Source organism: Carica papaya, chromosome 5 (assembly GCF_054855325.1).
Source record: "Carica papaya isolate Zhongbai chromosome 5, ASM5485532v1, whole genome shotgun sequence".
Lineage (NCBI taxonomy): Eukaryota > Viridiplantae > Streptophyta > Magnoliopsida > Brassicales > Caricaceae > Carica > Carica papaya.
The window spans coordinates 16,512,986-16,520,962 of record NC_142313.1 but is presented as its reverse complement, the minus strand read 5'-3'; the positions used below and the strand labels follow the sequence as shown (position 1 = coordinate 16,520,962).

Genomic DNA, 7,977 nt, shown 5'->3' with positions numbered 1-7,977 from the left:
GTCAATAATATTATAAATGTTATTCAATAGAGGTGTCTTCATCCTTCTTGTTGAGTAAGAAGTGGATCTACTTATCAAGTAGATCTCTATGGCGTTTCTCCATTCTTCTTTTAACTCTCCATTTCCTAGTGAGCTTAGTTCCCATCATTCTTCATAGAGGGTTAAGTAGGGAGGGTTTTTATATGATCAAATTCCTTTGGTACCTCGAACAAAATTGTGTGAGTTCTTGATCATATTGGTTGATCTTAGGTTTTGCATCATTATGTGATTCGTGAAATCACACTTCCAACATATTATGTGATGTGGTTTAAATGATTACATTTCTCAACATATTGCATGTCTTGACGTGATTAGAGAATTTTCATCATATAGCTTGATGTAATTAAGAGGATCACATATCTTAATACATCACAAAAAACTTCTGCACATAACCTAATGTGATTGAAAAATTCTTTTCTCTCAACAATTAAAATATCATCTCCATTTATCTTTAATAATCTATTATCTATTTTTTCTCTTATGAATCCCTTTATTGAGAATAATTTACTAAGACATTTAACCAAACTCAGATATTGCTTAAACCATATAAGGTTTCAATGAGTTATAGACATGATTAGGAAGGCATCAATAGAGATCAAGGTGACACAAATCATCATAGGTCACATAGAAGCTCAAAGAAACATAAAAGCTAATGACCACATGAGGGATCATGGCTACATAAGCTTAAGAGTTCACGGCCACAAAGGAAATCATGACTATGTTTGACGTCCTGATGCCAAATAGGAGCACCAACGTATGATAGAACATACATAATATAAATATTTACATTGCAGTGAAAATATACATCCCATAAAAAGTTTACGAAAGATTGTATGCTGAGGCCCAGTAAGCTATCTACATTTCAAAATATAAAATAAAAGATAACCAAGTTACAAAATACTAGCCTCAAGTCTAAAATAAATTACGGAGTCTGCTCTAAACTACACCTCCCGAAAGGAATCTAAACGGGGTTCTGTAATGTTTTCCTTCAAATCTGCATCTTAGGGGAGGTTGAATCTGGGTGAGTTCCAATACTTAATAAGATAGATAGAAATAATGCACTACAGATACGTTTCAAAACCTTAATAAATGTATACTTGAAAAACAGGAGTTCTCAATTTAATTAACATATCAAATCAAATGTCATAGTCAAATCCCATAACAAATATTCATATCCAATTCAAATGCTCATCTCATACAAATTGTTATAAGGACGTCCAATATCGTACTCGATCGGTTTACACAACTCATGCACCCATGACAAAACTCGTCTTTTGACATAATTTTAATTAACTATTATTATCTTAATTTAAATTACACTTATTACAAATCTACACGCACAGTCGCTTACATCTATTATCAAAAAGGGCAAATAGGATACCAACTAGTCATGGATGAGTGAACAAATGTTTACATACATACAATCACAGATAACAAATACAAATGTAATTCTCTAAGTCTCTCAATGTCACCATCATTCATGCCCTTAGGCCCTATAACATGTATATCAAATCGCCCAGTGTTTACAAATAAGCAAACTAAAACCAGCACCATAACATAGTGGCTCCAAAACAAATAAGCAAACCAAATACCTCCCGAAGAAAATACGGTGTGTCGGATTTAAACCAAACTCTGTGTTTATTTAAATTTTTTACTTTCATTTTATTTTGTTAAATTCTTAGACTTTATTATCTTTCCCTAAATTTATAAAGTTTATTGTAATTCTAGAAAAATAAAATGTTAATTCTTCTCAATACTTTAGTTTATTTTATAACTTGTGAATTTTCTTATCTTTATATTTAAATCTTAATATTACTAAGAGAATTTAACTATTAATTAAGTATAGTTTTTATCTTTCCATTTTAATTTAAACCATTCTTCCTTACTAATTGATCCATTTTATCTTAAATAATGTCAATAATCCCAAAAGTTTAAAAATTTTCTTTTTTCGTTTAACTCATCCCGTGCTCAAGGGCCATTTCTGAACTGTTCTGGGTGTCCAGCAACGTCCCACGCATGCCCGTAAGCTACAGAACAATATACGCCCAACAGCAGCAACACCTTGGTGCTGCATGCCTGTGACAGAATCATTCAATTTAGTTCCTTCAAAAATTTTTTCTACTTTCTTTGTTTTCTAAGCATCAATCACCAACACCCATTTACTCTATTCATTCATGCATAAAACATATCATCTTAATTTGTAAAAACCATATTTCATGACACACACACACATTAACTAAATATATGCGGCATCACCAATTCACATTACGAATTGAGAGCTGGATTTTTGTATAGAACTGACCGTAAGACATTAAAGAGATAAACAAAATAATTCACAAGAAGAAGAAACAACTTACCTCGGCGAGAAGAAGAAGTTTCCCCTCTCTGTTACGCACGCCAAATGTATACTCTGTTCTGGTGCGTCACTCGCTCCCTCTCTCTACTGTTTTCTGCTCTCAACCTCCCCTTTCACTCACTTGTTTAACTGGAATTTTGGGTTTTAAGAGATGAAGACGAAGTTGTGAAGAGAAGATCTTAACTGAATTTTGCCCATCATCTGACCGTCCAAACTCATGCACGGCATCACAGCCGTTGGTGCTTTCAGTGGCCGATGAAGGCTGGCACGGAAGACCAATTTGTTTCTTGACACTTGGCCGGTCCTCACAACAGCCCACCATGTGGCTCCGTTATGGCCACAATTTTTGTGTTAGTGGGTGTTTGCTTTATATTTATATTATACATATATAATTATATATACATATACATACACGTCTATGTATTTATTCCTATGCTTATATATTTATACATACATATTTATTCATTTATGTATTTACACACATGTTTATTTATTCATACCCACATCTAGAAAAATTTAGTTCACTTCACGTGTATAAATGTATACTTTATTTTTTTATTATTCAATTCATTTAAAATAATAATAATTTTTTATTATAATATAACAGTTAACTGTGTGTTTATATATACTGACTTTAACAAATTTTTATAAATTTTATTTATAAATATAAATTAAATAAATATATAAATATAAATTTTCTAATAAAAATATAATAAAATGTATTATAGATATGCATACGACCTAAGTATAAATTTATTGAGTTTGTAGAGCATGTATAAGTAAACATTAAGTATGAATGAATGAACAAATATATGTGGATAAATAAACATAAATAAATATATATAAGTATAGTAATATATAAACGTGTGTACGCAAATGTATGTAAATTTGTATAAACATATATATATATATATATGTAATAAATATGAACATCTATGTAAATGCGTATAAACATAGATTGACATATATATATATGTAATAAATATAAACATGTAATATTAAGTATACGTAACAAATATAGAAATTCAGGAATAAGATAGATATGTTTATAGACATACAACTGTGTATGCATATATATATATATATAAGTATATATATGTGTATATGTAAATAATAATAAAATAAATATATGAACTGAACTAAGTTTATAGACGTAAATAAACATATATAAATAAATAAATATATATGTATAAATGTATAAACATAGGAATAAATATATAGATGTGTGTTTGTGTGTATATATATAACTATATATGTATAGTATAAACATAAACTAAACACCAACAAACACCACAATTGTGGCCATAACCGAGCCACATGGTGGGCTGTCGTGAGGACCGGCCAGCTATCAAGAAAAATTGGCCTTCCATGCCACCCTTGGTCGGCCAACAAAAGCACCAACGACTGTGATGTCGTGCATGCATTTGGACGGTCGGATGATGGGCCAAATTCAGTTAAAAGCTTCCTTCTCTTCACAACTTCATCTTCATATTCTTCAAACCCAAAATTCCAGTTAAACAAGAGAGTGAGAGGGGAGATTGAGAGCAGAAAATGGAAGAGAGAGAGAGAGAGAGAGAGAGAGAAAGCTAGAGAGAAACCACGTACCCAGAACAGAGCATCCGTTCTGGATGCGTGACAGAAATGGATTTTCATCCTTCACACCGAGGTAAGTTGATTTTTCTTCTTCTAGATTATCTTCCTCACTTCCTTAGATGTTTATGATCACCTATATACGTTACACAGTCACCAAAATTACTGCAGCAAGCTTCGAAAGTTGAAATTGTGCTGCTGTATCGGAACAACACCCCTATTCAGGTAGGTGTTTGTTCTTCGTTTAAATTCATTCCTAATTTGTGCTTTTCTTTCCTAATCTTGTACTTAGTTGTTAAAATAACAAGTTAGGAGCGTCAGGACATTATTTCTAAAAGTTAAACGAATCATAAACTTGAAAATTAATCAAAACTCTCACCATACTCTGTTTTAATTATCATAAGTTGCAGAGGAGAATTTTCTGAAATTTCCAGCATTCCTTCATGCAAGATTTGCATCCGTTTCGCGTATACATCAGTTAAGATATACTAAAATCTTATTTATGCATGATATACAATTTTTAGATGTTTTAAATAAAATGTTTTGGTGAATTAATCCTGCTGTGTGTGTGTGAAAGGAAAATAGAGTGCGTGTGCGTGTGAGTGTTATAATCTGGTTTTCATGAATTTAAAATAGTTTATTTTGAAAATTATTTGAAGTTATCAGTGTGGTAACCAGGAATAATGTTTGGAAAGCAAAAGAATGAAGATCAATTTGAGGAAATGAGCAAAAAAGGCTCTGTTTATAGCAAGTAGCATCACCGTGTTGCTGCTGCTGAATGGAAGTGAAATATTTGGGTTATAGCCGTGCAAAAGGGATGCTGCTGGGCACCTAGATTTGTCTAAGGACTTCCCTGCACACGGGTTGGCACAACGACAGTGTGTAATGCGGACATCGGACACTGTCAGGCACCGAGTGTGCTGAGAATGTTGCGCGGGCACGTACATGGTGTTGCCATGCGTATTGGTGTGTATATATCCACCGGGACTGTAATCAAGATGCCTTCGCACTTCCATATCTATCCCACGGCATGGCACATTGTAGCCGGCCAGTGCGCCGTGCTGATTCGGCATCTATGGACACCAAAGGATCTTCGCGGGTAGTGCTTCCTGTACCGCAAGTGCTGGTAGGAGGGAAATTCTTTCTTGACCATAGGATAAATAAAAACGAAGTAGGAATGAATGAAATTAAAATATGGAAATTTACAACTTAATTTGAGTTGATAAAAAAATTAAATAACTAAATCTCTAATTAATAAATAAATTAATAAAATTTAAATTAAGTGTAAAAGAATAAACAAAATAAAATTTTAGTTTTTATAATTAATTTAAAACTCTAAACTACATAAATAAAATTAAAAGATAAAAACTTGAACATAGAGTTTGATTGAAATCTAATTCACCGTATTTTCTTCGAGAGATATTTGTTTTGATTATTTTTTCTGGAGTGACTAGGTTATGGCTGCTGGTTTTGGTTCCTTCACATAACATGTAGTTCAGTTGTCCCCAAGGACTCTGAGCGATTTGATATTCATGTTCTGGAGCTCAAGGGCATGAATGATGACGATATGGAGAGACCTAAGAGTATTTCATTTGTATTTGTTATCTGTGAATGTATATTTGTAAATATTTGCGCACCCACCCATGACTAAATGGTATCCCGTTTGCCCTAATTGAAAATAGGTGTAGGCGGCTTCGCACGTAGGTTTATAATCAGTGAAATATAATTTAAGATAAGTAATTTCTAATTAAAATTGAGTTAGAAGGCGAGTCCTGTCCTATGTGCGTGAGTTGTGTAAACCCATTGAATGTAGTATTGATTGCTTTTGTGATAATTTGAGTAAGATGAATATTCGATTTGGATGGAAATATCGATTATTTGACTTAGCAATGAAATTGGATCTAATTTGTTTTTAAATATTATTTTCCAACTATACATTAATGAAGGTTTTTAAACTTATCTGTGTTGCATTATTTCTATCTACCTTATCAGTATTGGGACAAACTCAAATCCAACCCCCCCTTAGATGCAGAGTTGGAAGAGAACACTGAAGAACCCTATTTAGATTCCTTTCAGGAGGAATAGTTTGGAGCAGACTTGTAGTTTGTTTTAACTTGAGGCTAGTAGTTTGTATTTTGTAATGTAAATAGCCTATTTTGCCTCTGGATGCAGCCTTTTGTAAACCTTATATGGGATGTATAGTTACGGTGCAATGTAATGCTCTTTTGTACATTGGTGTCTTATTTGGCATCGGGACTTCACATATAATTTCTTTCAAAATCCCATTATTGAGAATATTTCTTTTACTAAAATTTTATAGGTTCATTTTTTTTTTACTTCTGAAAAATTGTAATTAAATTTATAAGTATTTATTAGTGAACAAATCATACGACTAAAAGATTTTATTAGACAAAGGTATAACGGTAGCACACAGCTGACTGTTACACTATGTGAGCTTAAAAGATCTCGACCACATTAAAGGAGAGCAAGACACAACTCAAGATGGAGCTCACGACTTCATGAGCTTAAAAGGTCATGGTTTAGGCCTCATGAATAATAAAGGTTGGCAAGGTCCAAATAAGTGGAAATCAAAACTGAATTCAAGTTGAGCAAAGTCCACATAGAGAGAAGTCTAAGATAGATCTAGTTCAAGGTGCAGATGGTTATATGGATGAAGTACCACTATGTCAAGTGGAACAAGGATAAGATCATTGGCCAATAAAGTCACGAAAGACTTTCAAGTTTATGTTAAAGGATAGATCTATAAAGAAAGAAGTCTTGGGCTAAACTTAGAAGGCCTTAAAGGTGGAGGCGTGAATGATACAGAACTTGGAATCAACAATGTAATCTAAGACCTAACATATAACATCAACATGCATAAACTTAAATCCCAAAGTAAAGCTTCCTTATTTAACCCACAATCAATAATGTGAAGACAAACTAAGGTAACTGAGAATTATTAAATTTTGAATTGAAAAGACACCACGAGCTTTCCTCGATAAGTAGATCTAATTCCTAGCTCAACGAGACAGTTGAAGAACCTCCCTAAAGAGCACTCATAATTAGCATACTAAAACTAAAATAATTCTTGAATTTGATTAATTTTAAAGTGATGTATGACAACCTAATGCTGAACCCTTTATATAGGCATTCACCCGAACTAGTTCTACTTGAACTCAAAAAGTAAAATCCAAGAATAATTCTAATTACAACTCGATTTAGAAAAATATCAAAATAATAATTAAAAAGACATAAACCAAGTAGAATTAAAAATCTTATCTCCTGACAAGTGGTGGTGTTTTAGCCAAAATCTCCACATATTATTTGACTTGGATTTGGTCTTTAATATTTAATAAATTTTTACTGTAGAAGTTGAGTTGAAGATGCTTTAAAAGCTTTCAAATTGAAGTAGAAAACAATTCCTCTTCCATGAGAAAATCAAGGAGAAAATCTATGGGAAAAGCTAGGAGAAAATCTAAGAGAAAATGTAAAAAAAATTCAAGAGAAAATCTAGAAAAAAAATCTGAGAGAAAATCTAGGAGAAAATCAAGAAAAAAAAATCCAAGAGAAGATCTAAGAGAAAATCTAGGATTTTCTACCATGAGATAAATAAGAATATAATCCTGGCCATGACTTGTAGTAATAGGATTATTTTTCTCTTGTTATGACAAGGATTCTAAATTGATAAAAAATATCAATTTTGATGATGTAAATATCTTGAAATCTCGCCTTACTTGGTAGGATAAGGATTCTTGAATTCTAATGACATTTACTTGAAGTTGAAAGTTATTCATGAGGAGAGTTGTGTTTGATTGTAGAAGAATGAATAATCAAGTGTCCAAAATCTTTAGAACTCTTATTATTTATACGATTAATGTGCCATTAAAGAGATGAGTACCAAGTTATGACTCTCCTAACAAGAGTAGACGACTCCTTCATGTGAAAATACTCGAGAGCCCATGATTGGAAGGACTTTTTTAATAGTTTGGTTA

General features: G+C 32.3%; 2 long non-coding RNA genes across 2 annotated transcripts; one reads left to right on the top strand and one right to left on the bottom strand.

Moving 5' to 3' along the window:
- Positions 1-1,198: 1,198 nt before the first annotated feature.
- LOC110813176 (uncharacterized) lies at positions 1,199-2,856 on the bottom strand. Its single transcript, XR_002539436.2, has 2 exons — positions 2,397-2,856; positions 1,199-2,115 (listed from the first exon to the last, which is right to left on the bottom strand). It is a non-coding gene; the product is annotated as an uncharacterized LOC110813176 (long non-coding RNA).
- Positions 2,857-3,666: 810 nt separating this feature from the next.
- Positions 3,667-5,902, top strand: LOC148253788 (uncharacterized). The gene is made up of 3 exons (XR_015819286.1): positions 3,667-4,061; positions 4,139-4,210; positions 4,664-5,902. It is a non-coding gene; the product is annotated as an uncharacterized LOC148253788 (long non-coding RNA).
- Positions 5,903-7,977: the final 2,075 nt, after the last annotated feature.